The sequence below is a fragment of the Rutidosis leptorrhynchoides genome, chromosome 5, assembly GCF_046630445.1.
Source record: "Rutidosis leptorrhynchoides isolate AG116_Rl617_1_P2 chromosome 5, CSIRO_AGI_Rlap_v1, whole genome shotgun sequence".
Classification (NCBI taxonomy): Eukaryota; Viridiplantae; Streptophyta; class Magnoliopsida; order Asterales; family Asteraceae; genus Rutidosis; species Rutidosis leptorrhynchoides.
The window spans coordinates 19088664-19108979 of NC_092337.1; the positions used below are offsets into that span (position 1 = coordinate 19088664).

Here is a 20316-nt window from a genome sequence, read left to right on the forward strand (position 1 = left end):
ACATGTAATTATCAACTGATATGGAAACATGTGCACCATCTTCAACTGGTATATATGGAAACATGTGCACCATCTTCAACTGATATGGAAACATGTTCACCATCTTCAACTGGTATGGCAACCGGCCCATTACCTTCTTTTTCCATTACTACTCTAATGAATAATATGACCCAACTCAAACCTGTTAAAATCAATCAATACAGTGTAATAAAAGTTACAGTAGTAGTTAAATAGTGTACTCATTCTAAAATCCACAACTATAAAAAAGCAATTTTCTACCACAGTTATGATCATGATCTTAACAGACAACAAGACACAACCAACTATAACCATTCAGTAATCAAAACTCAACCAAAATCCGATATGTTTATATCTAAAATACAATTTTAACTAAACATTTAAGTCTAAGTAAAATCAAGTTATACCTGTGTAAATCAGAAGCTACAATGCACTTTTTTTTTTTACAATAATAATGACTATGGAAACTTATTAAGCATAAACTCTAGTTATATTGATAACTGTTCAAAGTCATGGGGTGTACTCGTTTAAACATACAGTCACTTCAATACAGTGTTATATTAGGCCACCTATTACTAAAAATATTCCCAACCCAATTATTGTTTTATCTTCTTGAAAAGTTTTAAACTTTTCATGTTGTCTTGAAAACCAGTTTTTCTATGATCAAAAACTTCTTCTTTAATCAATCAATACAGTGTTATATTAGGCCACCTATTACTAAAAATATTCCCAACCTAATTATTGTTTTATCTTCTTCAAAAGTTTTAAACTTTTCATTGTCTTGAAAACCAGTGTTTCTATATATATATATGTATTAATGTTTTGAATGATACAAGAAAGTTTGTATCTTTATTGGATCATGATTTGACTGTGATAAAACAAATAATGTTTGTCCCATTGGTATGGATGGATACACTTATAGTATTAACAAGTGAACAACCATAACATACATATATAGACTATATTAATCAATTAAAATTAAATCGAAGAAAATATTGAAACAATAATACTAAAATCTAGTAGCTGATCCATAGAAAGGAATTAAAAACCCTAGAATCAGATAGATTGTATCAAGTCCCAAAAATTGAGCATTGTAAAGCTGTTTATGCTCGCAATTCCAAACCCTAACTTCATTATATTACAAATACAGAAAGCATACATTCTTTATCATGAATGTATACATATACATATACATATACATATACATATACATATACATATACATATACATATACATATACATATACATATACATATACATATATAGACAATATTAATCAATTAAAATAAAATCGAAGAAAATATTAAAACAATAAAACTATAACTACAGCAATAACAAACTTAATTATGATGATAAACAGAACCACGTTAGAGTTGAGGTTTAGATAAACGTACCGGCTAAAGGTTGAAATTCAAGCGTGGGGATTATACGATTTGATTACTGAGCGGAAAAGCAATAAAATTAGAGATGTTGAGAAGGAGGGAATACAGGTATTACGAATTTTTATACTGTTCTGGTGGTTTCGACTATCGTGATTTGTGAGATCTGTATGAACCAATTCGGCCCAATTCCAAAACAATTTAAAGATGAAACAATTTTCTAAACCGGCCCAATTCCAAAACAATACGAAGATAAAAGAGTGGGAGTATCGTTAATTTTTTGATACTGTTCTACTTAAAAAAGTAATGATACTCTTTTTTTTTAATTAACATTTAGTAAAATAATTTTTAAAACGTCAAAATAAAATAGATTATCCAAAATAGAAAATTGAGTTAAAAAGATTACCTTTTAATGAAATTTGCCATAAGCTTAAATCTAATCTAATTGGTTAATATTAATTTTAAAATTCACGTCTTTAAATTCGCTTTCTATATATATAATAAAAATATATTTGCGCCGATTACAAAATTAAAAAAAAAAAAAAAAAAAAAAAAAACTTATCGTGTCACTTCACTCTCAGTTTCTCTCTGAGACCCATTCCAGCTCATATAAAAAGACTTCGTCTTTAAGTTGAACTTGGCGAAGCCAGCATTTCAAATCGTTGGTGTCACAAAACAATTATGTTTTTTAGTTTCATCTTTTTAAAATGTAAATAATCACGTAATCTACAAGACGTTCTTTATAAATAAAGTTTCCTCATATCCACTTTAATCAGAGTAATAGTCCAATATTTTTTTATATAAATTTTGCTAACGTTTGAGATGTTGTTAATACACTTTAATTAATGTATTATACACACCAGTTACTTATTATTTTTAAAAGGCGGTTATTAAATTATACAACACATTAATAGATGTTAAGGCTATCATTAATAAAAAAAACTTATTTGTGAAATCATTTATATAAATAGGTCATCTAAAAGCATTTAAATATTAACATCCTTTCACGATAAATATTCTTTCTACAAATTTTCAAAAATATTCGTAATGTAGAGAATTTAGTTGTTAAGTAGTACTATTCCTATACGTGTAGAATTTAGATGTTAAATTAAATTAAATAAATCTTGGGTACGTTGTTACAGAGGAAAGAGTGAAGAGTAGGTTAAGATTATAAGGGTGAGGGGCATTTTTTGAGATTTCACGTTGCTGTTAGACAAATAGACCCATACCATTGGCTGCTAATAAATTTTAAGGAAATAAAAAAGGTAAAAGGACAACGAAGGACAAAGGAAACAGTAGAGTCACAGGGGGTAGAAGTAAGTTTAAGGATTGTATATAGGAGTAATGTATTATTATACAGACATAACCTAAAACCTTATTAGACTTCAACTCTGCTGTTCAATACAAGTATATCACAGTTTATAGCAAAGTGTAAATCTTTTTGGTGTTTAAGAATGATACGTATATGTTAGCAACGAAAAGTCAAACCCAATGGTTTAGCAACGTCAACCACTAAAAAACTAGATTAAACAAGGACCCATAACACTTTATACTTCACTTGAAAGGATTGAATACTAAAGACAAAAATAATATAAATCTTTAAGTATAAACCATCAAACAAACAGAAACAAATGTTTTGGACACTTTCTTCAACAAGATTCAGGTACTTGAATAAAAAAACTAATAAACCACAAAGGCAAATTTTCCAAGCGATCAAAAGTAAGACCAACATATCACAAAATGACAAAACGCTCAACCACTTCTAGCTTGACAAGCCAAAGCTCAAAACACAAATCCACAATCAAGTGTTTACTGAAACGGTTCAAAGATATGTCACAAAATGCTCGCTCAACCGCTTATAGTTGGGGGAGATAAGGCATGATTTATCATCCTTGTTTATTCCACCTGATATACATATACCACAACATTATAAAACACGAAAGAAATCAAATTAACACAAATTAAATTATAATAACAACACTATGAAGAAATCTGTTGCCACTAACCTTAAAATTTAGAACTCCTTGAAGCTGGATACGATTCTTGTAGAGTGCCTTGGCGCTAGCGCTGGACCCCATCCCCCTGCACCGCCAGCTGGTCATAAGTGATTGATTGCTAGTCCAAAAGTTCATCAAAAATTTCATCCTCATCAGAAAGCTCATCAAACGACCGAATATCAAGCTGGTATCGAAGTATGCCACCAATTCCACCAAACCCCTACAAAACTGTGAACCCTCTTGAGATTTGTTTGTAACAAACTCAAGTGTGCACCCAAACTTTTTATACTCGTTAACAATCCACTCGAGCAAACACAACTTTTCCTCAACTTCCAGCTCAGCATTCGTGGCCCCATCTCTAAAGTTACTCTGATCAGCTTCCTGGTCCTTGTTCAAGTGCTTTATGATAATTTCACCAGTGGAGCTATTTTTTAGCACAAAATGATTGATATCCAGATTTTCCCACACGATTAGAATTTCAACCGCACCCATCTCTAAAGCTTTCAATGTGTCTTCAACACCGAATACATATTTCCCAGTGTCCCGATTAACATGTTCAAGATACTTCCCAATCAAACGTAACTCTTGAGTAAACCTCACATTAGCCAGAATTTTGGAAGGAAGGTTAATAGCCTGATGATGTGCGTAGAGGTGTATACGAAATAGTTATATTTTTATTGCGAAATACTATTAAATACGATACATTTTTACACAAGTTATTTATTTATTTATTTATACAGTGGATATACCTAAACCTTGCTACAACACTTATAGGCATTGTACCTAATCGTACAGTAGTGTAGTTTTTAGTAAGTCCGGTTCGTTCCACAGGGAGCTAGCCAAGTTTAACGCTATATTTTTAAAACTAAATTTGTATATAAATATATATATAAATATAAGTAGTATTATTATTATAAAAGGGGGTTTTTACCGTTTAATGACCGGTTTGTCGATTTTAAAACTTTAGTCGCAGTTAAAATCTAATGTAAAATATTAAAAATAAATATAACTTAATTTAAAGCGTAAAGTAAATAACAATAATTAAAGTGCGATAAATAAAATGACAATAAATAAAATTGCGATAATTAAAAAGTACGATAATTAAAAGTGCAATTAAATAAAATGACAGTAAATAAAAGTGCGATGAAATATGAAATAAAGGAATTATGCTTATTTAAACTTCTGTAATCATGATGTTTGACGTGTTGATTTTAGTTTATTACCATGGGTTAATTGTCCTTTGTCCTGGATTATTCAATATGTCCATCTGGTTTTTGTCCATAACAGTCCATCAGTCATAAATATAAAGTGCGAGTGTCCTCGTCAAATTATCCTTATATCCGAAATCAAATATTCCAACTAATTGGGGACTTAAACTATAATTACACCAATTTTCCTTGTATATAATTCACCCCTGTTTTAATAAGTCCATTGACTATTAATCCATTCCCGTGTCCGGTTAAATTAACGATTATTAGTACTTATAAATATCCCGCCCATCGTGTCCGATCGAGTGGATATGGTTATTTATAGATACGTCCAATTGTAAATCTTTATATTAAATTAACGAACTATCATTCAATTAAACAAATATAAAGCCCATTAATAGCCCATAGTCTAATTTCCACAAGTGTCGTTCTTTTATTCAAACCCCAATTATGGTACAAAGTGAAATGTCCCGTTCTTATTGATTAAAAATGTTCCATATTAATTGATTTCGTTGCGAGGTTTTGACCTCTATATGAGACGTTTTTCAAAGACTGCATTCATTTTAAAACAAACCATAACCTTTATTTCATCAATAAAGGTTTAAAAAGCTTTACGTAGATTATCAAATAATGATAATCTAAAATATCCTGTTTACACACGACCATTACATAATGGTTTACAATACAAATATGTTACAACAAAATAAGTTTCTTGAATGCAGTTTTTACACAATATCATACAAGCATGGACTCCAAATCTCGTCCTTATTTAAGTATGCGACAGCGGAAGCTCTTAATAATCACCTGAGAATAACCATGCTTAAAACGTCAACAAAAATGTTGGTGAGTTATAGGTTTAACCTATATATATCAAATCATAATAATAGACCACAAGATTTCATATTTCAATACACATCCCATACATAGAGATAAAAATCATTCATATGGTGAACACCTGGTAACCGACATTAACAAAATGCATATATAAGAATATCCCCATCATTCCGGGACACCCTTCGGATATGATATAAATTTCGAAGTACTAAAGCATCCGGTACTTTGGATGGGGCTTGTTGGGCCCGATAGATATATCTTTAGGATTCGCGTCAATTAGGGTGTCTGTTCCCTAATTCTTAGATTACCAGACTTAATAAAAAGGGGCATATTCGATTTCGATAATTCAACCATAGAATGTAGTTTCACGTACTTGTGTCTATTTTGTAAATCATTTATAAAACCTGCATGTATTCTCATCCCAAAAATATTAGATTTTAAAAGTGGGACTATAACTCACTTTCACAGATTTTTACTTCGTCGGGAAGTAAGACTTGGCCACTGGTTGATTCACGAACCTATAACAATATATACATATATATCAAAGTATGTTCAAAATATATTTACAACACTTTTAATATATTTTGATGTTTTAAGTTTATTAAGTCAGCTGTCCTCGTTAGTAACCTACAACTAGTTGTCCACAGTTAGATGTACAGAAATAAATCGATAAATATTATCTTGAATCAATCCACGACCCAGTGTATACGTATCTCAGTATTGATCACAACTCAAACTATATATATTTTGGAATCAACCTCAACCCTGTATAGCTAACTCCAACATTCACATATAGAGTGTCTATGGTTGTTCCGAAATATATATAGATGTGTCGACATGATAGGTCGAAACATTGTATACGTGTCTATGGTATCTCAAGATTACATAATATACAATACAATTTGATTAAGTTATGGTTGGAATAGATTTGTTACCAATTTTCACGTAGCTAAAATGAGAAAAATTATCCAATCTTGTTTTACCCATAACTTCTTCATTTTAAATCCGTTTTGAGTGAATCAAATTGCTATGGTTTCATATTGAACTCTATTTTATGAATCTAAACAGAAAAAGTATAGGTTTATAGTCGAAAAAATAAGTTACAAGTCGTTTTTGTAAATGTAGTCATTTCAGTCGAAAGAACGACGTCTAGATGACCATTTTAGAAAACATACTTCCACTTTGAGTTTAACCATAATTTTTGGATATAGTTTCATGTTCATAATAAAAATCATTTTCTCAGAATAACAACTTTTAAATCAAAGTTTATCATAGTTTTTAATTAACTAACCCAAAACAGCCCGCGGTGTTACTACGACGGCGTAAATCCGGTTTTACGGTATTTTTCGTGTTTTCAGGTTTTAAATCATTAAGTTAGCATATCATATAGATATAGAACATGTGTTTAGTTGATTTTAAAAGTCAAGTTAGAAGGATTAACTTTTGTTTGCGAACAAGTTTAGAATTAACTAAACTATGTTCTAGTGATTACAAGTTTAAACCTTCGAATAAGATAGCTTTATATGTATGAATCGAATGATGTTATGAACATCATTACTACCTTAAGTTCCTTGGATGAACCTACTGGAAAAGAGAAAAATGGATCTAGCTTCAATGGATCCTTGGATGGCTCAAAGTTCTTGAAGCAAAATCATGACACGAAAACAAGTTCAAGTAAGATCATCACTTGAAATAAGATTGTTATAGTTATAGAAATTGAACCAAAGTTTGAATATGATTATTACCTTGTATTAGAATGATAACCTACTGTAAGAAACAAAGATTTCTTGAGGTTGGATGATCACCTTACAAGATTGGAAGTGAGCTAGCAATCTTGAAAGTATTCTTGATTTTATGAAACTAGAACTTTTGGAATTTATGAAGAACACTTAGAACTTGAAGATAGAACTTGAGAGAGATCAATTAGATGAAGAAAATTGAAGAATGAAAGTGTTTTTAGGTGTTTTTGGTCATTGGTGTATGGATTAGATATAAAGGATATGTAATTTTGTTTTCATGTAAATAAGTCATGAATGATTACTCATATTTTTGTAATTTTATGAGATATTTCATGCTAGTTGCCAAATGATGGTTCCCACATGTGTTAGGTGACTCACATGGGCTGCTAAGAGCTGATCATTGGAGTGTATATACCAATAGTACATACATCTAAAAGCTGTGTATTGTACGAGTACGAATACGGGTGCATACGAGTAGAATTGTTGATGAAACTGAACGAGGATGTAATTGTAAGCATTTTTGTTAAGTAGAAGTATTTTGATAAGTGTCTTGAAGTCTTTCAAAAGTGTATGAATACATATTAAAACACTACATGTATATACATTTTAACTGAGTCGTTAAGTCATCGTTAGTCGTTACATGTAAATGTTGTTTTGAAACCTTTAGGTTAACGATCTTGTTAAATGTTGTTAACCCAATGTTTATAATATCAAAAGAGATTTTAAATTATTATATTATCATGATATTATGATGTACGAATATCTCTTAATATGATATATATACATTAAATGTCGTTACAACGATAATCGTTACATATATGTCTCGTTTCAAAATCATTAAGTTAGTAGTCTTGTTTTTACATATGTAGTTCATTGTTAATATACTTAATGATATGTTTACATATCATAATATCATGTTAACTATATATATAACCATATATATGTCATCATATAGTTTTTACAAGTTTTAACGTTCGTGAATCACCGGTCAACTTGGGTGGTCAATTGTCTATATGAAACCTATTTCAATTAATCAAGTCTTAACAAGTTTGATTGCTTAACATGTTGGAAACATTTAATCATGTAAATATCAATCTCAATTAATATATATAAACATGGAAAAGTTCGGGTCACTACAGTACCTACCCGTTAAATAAATTTCGTCCCGAAATTTTAAGCTGTTGAAGGTGTTGACGAATCTTCTGGAAATAGATGCGGGTATTTCTTCTTCATCTGATCTTCACGCTCCCAGGTGAACTCGGGTCCTCTACGAGCATTCCATTGAACCTTAACAATTGGTATCTTGTTTTGCTTAAGTCTTTTAACCTCACGATCCATTATTTCGACGGGTTCTTCGATGAATTGGAGTTTTTCGTTGATTTGGATTTCATCTAACGGAATAGTGAGATCTTCTTTAGCAAAACATTTCTTCAAATTCGAGACGTGGAAAGTGTTATGTACAGCCGCGAGTTGTTGAGGTAACTCAAGTCGGTAAGCTACTGGTCCGACACGATCAATAATCTTGAATGGTCCAATATACCTTGGATTTAATTTCCCTCGTTTACCAAATCGAACAACGCCTTTCCAAGGTGCAACTTTAAGCATGACCATCTATCCAATTTCAAATTCTATATCTTTTCTTTTAATGTCAGCGTAGCTCTTTTGTCGACTTTGGGCGGTTTTCAACCGTTGTTGAATTTGGATGATCTTCTCGGTAGTTTCTTGTATAATCTCCGGACCCGTAATCTGTCTATCCCCCACTTCACTCCAACAAATCGGAGACCTGCACTTTCTACCATAAAGTGCTTTAAACGGCGCCATCTCAATGCTTAAATGGTAGCTGTTGTTGTAGGAAAATTCTGCTAACGGTAGATGTCGATCCCAACTGTTTCCGAAATCAATAACACATGCTCGTAGCATGTCTTCAAGCGTTTGTATCATCCTTTCGCTCTGCCCATCAGTTTGTGGATGATAGGCAGTACTCATGTCTAGACGAGTTCCTAATGCTTGATGTAATGTCTGCCAGAATCTTGAAATAAATCTGCCATCCCTATTAGAGATAATAGAGATTGGTATTCCATGTCTGGAGACGACTTCCTTCAAATACAGTCGTGCTAACTTCTCCATCTTGTCATCTTCTCTTATTGGTAGGAAGTGTGCTGATTTGGTGAGACGATCAACTATTACCCAAATAGTATCAAAACCACTTGCAGTCCTTGGCAATTTAGTGATGAAATCCATGGTAATGTTTTCCCATTTCCATTCTGGGATTTCGGGTTGTTGAAGTAGACCTGATGGTTTCTGATGCTCAGCTTTGACCTTAGAACACGTCAAACATTCTCCTACGTATTTAGCAACATCGGCTTTCATACCCGGCCACCAAAAATGTTTCTTGAGATCCTTGTACATCTTTCCCGTTCCAGGATGTATTGAGTATCTGGTTTTATGAGCTTCTCTAAGTTCCATTTCTCTCATATCTCCAAATTTTGGTACCCAAATCCTTTCAGCCCTATACCGGGTTCTGTCTTCCCGAATATTAAGATGCTTCTCCGATCCTTTGGGTATTTCATCCTTTAAATTTCCCTCTTTTAAAACTCCTTGTTGCGCCTCCTTTATTTGAGTAGTAAGGTTATTATGAATCATTATATTCATAGATTTTACTCGAATGGGTTCTCTGTCCTTCCTGCTCAAGGCATCGGCTACCACATTTGCCTTCCCTGGGTGGTAACGAATCTCAAAGTCGTAATCATTCAATAATTCAATCCACCTACGCTGCCTCATATTCAGTTGTTTCTGATTAAATATGTGTTGAAGACTTTTGTGGTCGGTATATATAATACTTTTGACCCCATATAAGTAGTGCCTCCAAGTCTTTAATGCAAAAACAACCGCGCCTAATTCCAAATCATGCGTCATATAATTTTGTTCGTGAATCTTCAATTGTCTAGACGCATAAGCAATCACCTCCGTTCGTTGCATTAATACACAACCGAGACCTTGCTTTGATGCGTCACAATAAATCACAAAATCATCATTCCCTTCAGGCAATGACAATATAGGTGCCGTAGTTAGCTTTTTCTTCAATAACTGAAACGCTTTCTCTTGTTCATCATTCCATTCAAATTTCTTCCCTTTATGCGTTAATGCAGTCAAGGGTTTTGCTATTCTGGAAAAGTCTTGGATGAACCTTCTGTAGTAACCAGCTAGTCCTAAAAACTGGCGTATGTGTTTCGGAGTTTTCGGGGTTTCCCACTTTTCAACAGTTTCTATCTTTGCCGGATCCACCTTAATACCTTCTTTGTTCACTATGTGACCGAGGAATTGAACTTCTTCCAACCAAAATACACACTTTGAAAACTTAGCGTACAATTCTTCCTTCCTCAATACTTCTAACACCTTTCTCAAATGTTCACCGTGTTCTTGGTCATTCTTTGAGTAAATAAGTATGTCATCAATGAAAACAATGATAAACTTGTCAAGGTATGGTCCACACACTCGGTTCATAAGGTCCATGAACACAGCTGGTGCATTAGTTAAACCAAACGGCATGACCATAAACTCATAATGACCGTAACGTGTTCTGAAAGCAGTCTTTGGAATATCATCTTCTTTCACCCGCATTTGATGATACCCGAAACGTAAGTCAATCTTTGAATAAACAGACGAGCCTTGTAGTTGATCAAATAAGTCATCGATTCTCGGTAGTAGGTAGCGGTTCTTGATGGTAAGTTTGTTCAACTCTCGGTAGTCGATACACAACCTGAATGTACCATCTTTCTTCTTGACAAACAAAACAGGAGCTCTCCACGGTGATGTGCTTGGTCGAATGAAACCACGCTCTAAAAGTTCTTGTAATTGGCTTTGCAGTTCTTTCATCTCGCTGGGTGCGAGTCTGTAAGGAGCACGAGCTATTGGTGCAGCTCCTGTTACAAGATCTATTTGAAATTCAACGGATCGATGTGGGGGTAGTCCCGGTAATTCTTTCGGAAATACATCGGGAAATTCTTTTGCGACGGGAACATCATTGATGCTCTTTTCTTCAGTTTGTACTTTCTCGACGTGTGCTAGAACAGCATAGCAACCTTTTCTTATTAGTTTTTGTGCCTTCAAATTACTAATAAGATGTAGCTTCGTGTTGCCCTTTTCTCCGTACACCATTAAGGGTTTTCCTTTTTCTCGTATAATGCGAATTGCATTTTTGTAACAAACGATCTCTGCTTTCACTTCTTTCAACCAGTCCATACCGATTATCACATCAAAACTCCCTAACTCTACTGGTATCAAGTCAATCTTAAATGTTTCGCTAACCAGTTTAATTTCTCGATTCCGACATATATTATCTGCTGAAATTAATTTACCATTTGCTAATTCGAGTAAAAATTTACTATCCAAAGGCGTCAATGGACAACTTAATTTAGCACAAAAATCTCTACTCATATAGCTTCTATCCGCACCCGAATCAAATAAAACGTAAGCAGATTTATTGTCAATAAGAAACGTACCCGTAACAAGCTCCGGGTCTTCTTGTGCCTCTGCCGCATTAATATTGAAAACTCTTCCGCGGCCTTGTCCATTCGTGTTCTCCTGGTTCGGGCAATTTCTAATAATGTGGCCTGGTTTTCCACATTTATAACAAACTACATTGGCATAACTTGCTCCGACACTACTTGCTCCGCCATTACTCGTTCCGACACCATTTGTTCCTTTCGTTCTATTAACCCCTGGTCCGTAGACCTCACACTTCGCCGCGCTATGACCATTTCTTTTACACTTGTTGCAAAATTTGGTGCAGAACCCCGAGTGATTCTTTTCACACCTTTGGCATAGCTGCTTCTGATTGTTGTTGTTGTTGCGGTTATTATTGTTGTTGGGATGATTGTTGTAGTTGCTGTTATTGTTGTTGTTGTTGTTGTTGTTGTTGGGCCATTTGTTGTAGTTGCGATTGATGTTGCGATTGTTGGGATAATTGTTGCGATTATTGTTGTAATTGCTGTTGTTGTTGTATTGGTGATTCTTATCACCGTTTTCCTCCCACTTTCTTTTGACTTGCTTCACATTGGCCTCTTCAGCAGTCTGTTCTTTAATTCTTTCTTCAATCTGGTTCACTAGTTTGTGAGCCATTCTACATGCCTGCTGTATGGAGGCGGGCTCGTGTGAACTTATATCTTCTTGGATTCTTTCCGGTAATCCTTTCACAAACGCGTCGATCTTCTCTTCCTCATCTTCGAATACTCCCGGACACAATAGGCACAATTCTGTGAATCGTCTTTCATACATGGTAATATCAAATCCTTGGGTTCGTAACCCTCTAAGTTCTGTCTTGAGCTTATTGACCTCGGTTCTGGGACGGTACTTCTCGTTCATCAAGTGCTTGAATGCTGACCACGGTAGTGCGTACGCATCGTCTTGTCCCACTTGCTCTAGATAGGTATTCCACCATGTAAACGCAGAACCTGTGAAGGTATGCGTAGCGTACTTCACTTTGTCCTCTTCAGTACACTTACTTATGGCAAATACCGATTCGACCTTCTCGGTCCATCGTTTCAATCCAATCGGTCCTTCGGTTCCATCAAATTCCAAAGGTTTGCAGGCAGTGAATTCTTTGTAGGTGCATCCTACACGATTTCCTGTACTGATAGATCCAAGGTTATTGTTGGTATGTAGCGCAGCCTGTACTGCGGCTATGTTTGAAGCTAGAAAAGTACGGAATTCCTCTTCATTCATATTCACGGTGTGTCGAGTAGTCGGTGCCATTTCCTTCAAAATAGTCAAATGGAACAAGTTAATCATACAGAATATTAAGAGTAGTTAATAGTATTTCGTAGCATAATATGAACTCATTTATAAAAGCTTTTTCTTCATATTAGCATTTTATAAGTTTAAATTCGGGTAGTACCTACCCGTTAAGTTCATACTTAGTAGCTAATATACAATTCAACTACTACAATTCTATATGAAAAACTGATTATAATAATATTTCGCGTTCAAACTTTTATACAATATTTTACAATACCGCTTATTTTACATAAAGCATGAAATATAGCACACAATAACTTTGATACAAGATAGTTGTGAAGATAATTCTAGCTAGTACACAAGTCGTTCAGCAAAGGCAATAAAGACACGTAATTCATACGTCCAGAAACAAGTCATGCATTCTGGTTTTACTAGGATTACTTCCCATCCTTGGTCTTGTGGAACATAACCGTTATGGCCGTTGATAAGACAGCGTGTTGTAATGTCGTCAAAGGGACGAGGGTTACGTAATGTCCAACAGTCCCGTAACAATCTAAAAACCTCATTTCTTACCCCAATTACCGACTCCGTCACTTGTGGAAACGTTTTGTTTAATAGTTGTAGCCCGATGTTCTTGTTCTCACTTTGGTAAGAAGCGAACATTACTAATCTGTAAGCATAACATGCTTCTTTATGTTGCATGTTAGCCGCTTTTTCTAAATCACGAAGTCCAATATTCGGATATATTGAGTCAAAATAATTTCTTAACCCGTTGCGTAAAATAGCATTTGGGTTCCCCGCAATATATGTGTCAAAGTAAACACATCGTAACTTATGGGTTTCCCAATGTGATATTCCCCATCTTTCAAACGAAAGTCTCTTATAAACCAAGACATTCTTGGAACGTTCTTCGAATGTCTTACAAACTGATCTCGCCTTAAATAGTTGTGCCGAGGAATTCTGACCGACTCTAGACAAGATTTCATCAATCATGTCTCCGGGTAGGTCTCTTAAAATATTGGGTTGTCTATCCATTTTGTGTTTTTATACTGTAAAATAGACAAGAGTTAGATTCATAAAAAAATACTTATTAATACAAGCAATTTTTACATATATCATAAAGCATAAGCACACTATATTACATATATTACACCACACGAATACAACTATCTTATTCCGACTCGCTCGTTTCTTCTTCTTCGGTTTTGGTTCGTTTTGCCAGGTTTCTAGGGATATATGATGTTCCCCTAATACGAGCCATAATTTTCCACATTGGTTTAGAAAAACCTGGTGGTTTAGAGGTTCCCGGGTCATTGTTACAACTTAAGGACTTCGGGGGTTGACGATACATATAAAGTTCATCGGGGTCGGAATTAGATTTCTCTATTTTTATGCCCTTTCCCTTATTATTTTCTTTTGCCTTTTTAAATTCAGTTGGGGTAATTTCTATAACATCATCGGAATTCTCGTCGGAATCCGATTCATCGGAGAATTGGTAATCCTCCCAATATTTTGCTTCCTTGGCGGAAACACCATTGACCATAATTAACCTTGGTCGGTTGGTTGAGGATTTTCTTTTACTTAACCGTTTTATTATTTCCCCCACCGGTTCTATTTCTTCATCCGGTTCCGATTCTTCTTCCGGTTCCGATTCTTCTTCCGGTTCCGACTCTTCTTCCGGTTCCTCTTCGAGAACTTGTGAATCAGTCCACGAATCATTCCAATTTACATTTGACTCTTCATTATTATTAGGTGAGTCAATGGGACTTGTTCTAGAGGTAGACATCTATCACATAATATCAAACGCGTTAAGAGATTAATATATCACATAATATTCACATGTTAAAAATATATAGTTTCCAACAAAATTTGTTAAGCAATCATTTTTCAACTAAACACGGTCGAAGTCCAGACTCACTAATGCATCCTAACAAACTCGATAAGACACACTAATGCAAAATTCTGGTTCTCTAAGACCAACGCTCGGATACCAACTGAAATGTCCCGTTCTTATTGATTAAAAACGTTCCATATTAATTGATTTGGTTGCGAGGTTTTGACCTCTATATGAGACATTTTTCAAAGACTGCATTCATTTTAAAACAAACCATAACCTTTATTTCATCAATAAAGGTTTAAAAAGCTTTACGTAGATTATCAAATAATGATAATCTAAATTATCCTGTTTACACACGACCATTACATAATAGTTTACAATACAAATATGTTACAACAAAATAAGTTTCTTGAATGCAGTTTTTACACAATATCATACAAGCATGGACTCCAAATCTCGTCTTTATTTAAGTATGCGACAGCGGAAGCTCTTAATAATCACCTGAGAATAACCATGCTTAAATCGTCAACAAAAATGTTGGTGAGTTATAGGTTTAACCTATATATATCAAATCATAATAATAGACCACAAGATTTCATATTTCAATACACATCCCATACATAGAGATAAAAATCATTCATATGGTGAACACCTGGTAAGCGACATTAACAAAATGCATATATAAGAATATCCCCATCATTCCGGGACACCCTTCGGATATGATATAAATTTCGAAGTACTAAAGCATCCGGTACTTTGGATGGGGCTTGTTGGGCCCGATAGATCTATCTTTAGGATTCGCGTCAATTAGGGTGTCTGTTCCCTAATTCTTAGATTACCAGACTTAATAAAAAGGGGCATATTCGATTTCGATAATTCAACCATAGAATGTAGTTTCACGTACTTGTGTCTATTTTGTAAATCATTTATAAAACCTGCATGTATTCTCATCCCAAAAATATTAGATTTTAAAAGTGGGACTATAACTCACTTTCACAGATTTTTACTTCGTCGGGAAGTAAGACTTGGCCACTGGTTGATTCACGAACCTATAACAATATATACATATATATCAAAGTATGTTCAAAATATATTTACAACACTTTTAATATATTTTGATGTTTTAAGTTTATTAAGTCAGCTGTCCTCGTTAGTAACCTACAACTAGTTGTCCACAGTTAGATGTACAGAAATAAATCGATAAATATTATCTTGAATCAATCCACGACCCAGTGTATACGTATCTCAGTATTGATCACAACTCAAACTATATATATTTTGGAATCAACCTCAACCCTGTATAGCTAACTCCAACATTCACATATAGAGTGTCTATGGTTGTTCCGAAATATATATAGATGTGTCGACATGATAGGTCGAAACATTGTATACGTGTCTATGGTATCTCAAGATTACATAATATACAATACAAGTTGATTAAGTTATGGTTGGAATAGATTTGTTACCAATTTTCACGTAGCTAAAATGAGAAAAATTATCCAATCTTGTTTTACCCATAACTTCTTCATTTTAAATCCGTTTTGAGTGAATCAAATTGCTATGGTTTCATATTGAACTCTATTTTATGAATCTAAACAGAAAAAGTATAGGTTTATAGTCGAAAAAATAAGTTACAAGTCGTTTTTGTAAAGGTAGTCATTTCAGTCGAAAGAACGACGTCTAGATGACCATTTTAGAAAACATACTTCCACTTTGAGTTTAACCATAATTTTTGGATATAGTTTCATGTTCATAATAAAAATCATTTTCTCAGAATAACAACTTTTAAATCAAAGTTTATCATAGTTTTTAATTAACTAACCCAAAACAGCCCGCGGTGTTACTACGATGGCGTAAATCCGGTTTTACGGTGTTTTTCGTGTTTCCAGGTTTTAAATCATTAAGTTAGCATATCATATAGATATAGAACATGTGTTTAGTTGATTTTAAAAGTCAAGTTAGAAGGATTAACTTTTGTTTGCGAACAAGTTTAGAATTAACTAAACTATGTTCTAGTGATTACAAGTTTAAACCTTCGAATAAGATAGCTTTATATGTATGAATCGAATGATGTTATGAACATCATTACTACCTTAAGTTCCTTGGATGAACCTACTGGAAAAGAGAAAAATGGATCTAGCTTCAATGGATCCTTGGATGGCTCAAAGTTCTTGAAGCAAAATCATGACACGAAAACAAGTTCAAGTAAGATCATCACTTGAAATAAGATTGTTATAGTTATAGAAATTGAACCAAAGTTTGAATATGATTATTACCTTGTATTAGAATGATAACCTACTGTAAGAAACAAAGATTTCTTGAGGTTGGATGATCACCTTACAAGATTGGAAGTGAGCTAGCAATCTTGAAAGTATTCTTGATTTTATGAAACTAGAACTTTTGGAATTTATGAAGAACACTTAGAACTTGAAGATAGAACTTGAGAGAGATCAATTAGATGAAGAAAATTGAAGAATGAAAGTGTTTGTAGGTGTTTTTGGTCGTTGGTGTATGGATTAGATATAAAGGATATGTAATTTTGTTTTCATGTAAATAAGTCATGAATGATTACTCATATTTTTGTAATTTTATGAGATATTTCATGCTAGTTGCCAAATGATGGTTCCCACATGTGTTAGGTGACTCACATGGGCTGCTAAGAGCTGATCATTGGAGTGTATATACCAATAGTACATACATCTAAAAGCTGTGTATTGTACGAGTACGAATACGGGTGCATACGAGTAGAATTGTTGATGAAACTGAACGAGGATGTAATTGTAAGCATTTTTGTTAAGTAGAAGTATTTTGATAAGTGTCTTGAAGTCTTTCAAAAGTGTATGAATACATATTAAAACACTACATGTATATACATTTTAACTGAGTCGTTAAGTCATCGTTAGTCGTTACATGTAAATGTTGTTTTGAAACCTTTAGGTTAACGATCTTGTTAAATGTTGTTAACCCAATGTTTATAATATCAAAAGAGATTTTAAATTATTATATTATCATGATATTATGATGTACGAATATCTCTTAATATGATATATATATACATTAAATGTCGTTACAACGATAATCGTTACATATATGTCTCGTTTCAAAATCATTAAGTTAGTAGTCTTGTTTTTACATATGTAGTTCATTGTTAATATACTTAATGATATGTTTACATATCATAATATCATGTTAACTATATATATAACCATATATATGTCATCATATAGTTTTTACAAGTTTTAACGTTCGTGAATCACCGGTCAACTTGGGTGGTCAATTGTCTATATGAAACCTATTTCAATTAATCAAGTCTTAACAAGTTTGATTGCTTAACATGTTGGAAACATTTAATCATGTAAATATCAATCTCAATTAATATATTTAAACATGGAAAAGTTTGGGTCACTACACAAAGCCCAATTACTCCGTTTTTAATATTTAGTCCAACATCACGATTACTTCGGCTTAAATAAGCATAATAATAACTTAGCTACGAGACATTAATTTAAAAAGGTTGAACATAACTTACAATGATTAATAATAGCGTAGCTTTACACGGACAGAATTTCGACTTACACACTTACAACATTCGCTAACATACCCTTATTATTATTAATCTTAAATTAAAATTATAATATATATATATATATATATATATATTATCGTGAGAGATAGAGAGTGAATTAGGTGTAAACCATTCGTCCGAAAATGCTAAAATTTATAGATGTGGCCAGGTATCTGCTGCCATGCGATCGCATGGCATTTGTGCCTTCTGGCCATGCGATCGCATGGCCTGGGAATCCAGCTCACAAATGTTTGTTTGCTAGTTTGCCAACGGTTTTATATATAATATAATATATATATAATTTTAAGAATTAATTATATATTATATTATATTCATGTGCATAGTTGACTTGTAATTTTTAGTCCGTTGCGTCGAGCGTTGAGAGTTGACTCTGGTCCCGGTTTCGAATTTTCGAACGTCCTTGCGTACAATTTAATATCTTGTACTTTGCGTTTCACGTCTTGTACTCTTGTAATTTTGAGACGTTTCTCATCAATAATTTGAACCACTTTGATTGTACTTTGTACTTTTTAGCTTTTTGGTCGTTTGCGTCTTCAATTCGTTGAATCTGTCTTTTGTCTTCACCTTTTATTATTTAAACGAATATCACTTGTAAATAGAACAATTGCAACTAAAAGCTTGTCTTTCTTGAGGGATAATGCTATGAAATATATGTTCGTTTTTAGCATTATCAAATATTCCCACACTTGAGCGTTGCTTGTCCTCAAGCAATATAGTCTTGAAATAAAAATACTAGAATCACTTCTTTATTCTTCACACTTTGTACATCAGTGATTTCTATACGGCGGTATGAACAATGATAGTAACGTTGTGGTTTACAGTCCCACATGACTATGAAAATTTAGATCCTTTTAGGAAATTGGATCTTTATGAAAATATTTGATCTTTTGAAAATTCAATCTAGCTTTTACCCTAGATAAGTATTCCGGAATAACCCTTCACCGGTGTTTGCAAATTGTTTTTGTGGGTTGTGTGGGTTTCATATTTAAAATTTTAGCTCAAAACTTGCTGTTTTGTGTCACCCACTTGCTAACCTTGTATTAGAAAAGCAACACATCCAGTATACTTGCTCCGTATATTACCTTTCGGTAAACTATCATCCGGTTGTAAAGGAAAGCGTTGAACAAGCAACTGTTAAGGCAATGTCCCGTGACATGCTTTTGATTATGGTCTATATCGTGTCGGATGCAATTACTATCCTTTGTAGGAGCAATAGTAAAGATCACCCTATAGTTTTTCGGTCTGACACAAGGTCCTGTCTTTGACCATGCTATGCAACTACCGTTCTTACGGTTGACACCCGATTTGGTTCAGGTGACCTAATGAATTCCAGGTGAATTCCTCGAATTTTACGTTCAATGGTAATGAACGCATTTAAAAATGGGTTTTCAGAAAACAAATCGGTTTGTAATTTGATCAAAATATTTTCTCGTTCAAGCTTGAGTTTAGATATCATCGAATTCCATGAGTTTGTAATTCTCAATCTTTAAAAGTCAATCTCAAGGATTGAGTATTATCAATCTTAAAAGCTGATTTTTGATCTTTAAGGAGATTATCCTTTCTGGGGATCTGATTCATTAGTCTTATAAGCTAATTTCCATGGTGCACCCCCCATTGTACGAGACAGATCCTCTCATGGTTAGGATAAGTCTGACCACTTGGCGACCCTGTTTGATGCTGAGGTCCGTGGATTTTCAGCTAATTTTCGAGAAAACTTTTCAAGGTTTTTCGTAGACTCTACAACTGGTCTGGATGACAACTTCCTGACCTAAATCAAGAAGCGCGTGTCTTTTTCTCGGAAGACTTTACTTCCTTATAAATTCTATTTATATTACAATAAACTGGGTAAAACTGATTAATATCGTCCAAAACAAAAGTATTTTCAATTATTTGTACAAAAATATGTGATATATGTTCTAAATAACTTGGTAAATTTTTCCCACACTTGGCTTTTATTTTCCTTTCTTTGCCTTTTTATTCT

General features: G+C 33.6%; 1 pseudogene; it reads right to left on the reverse strand.

Annotated features, from left to right (window-relative positions):
* Window positions 1-3513: 3513 nt before the first annotated feature.
* The window catches only part of LOC139848428 (eukaryotic peptide chain release factor subunit 1-3-like), an 87736-nt pseudogene continuing 70933 nt past the window's right edge, over window positions 3514-20316 (reverse strand).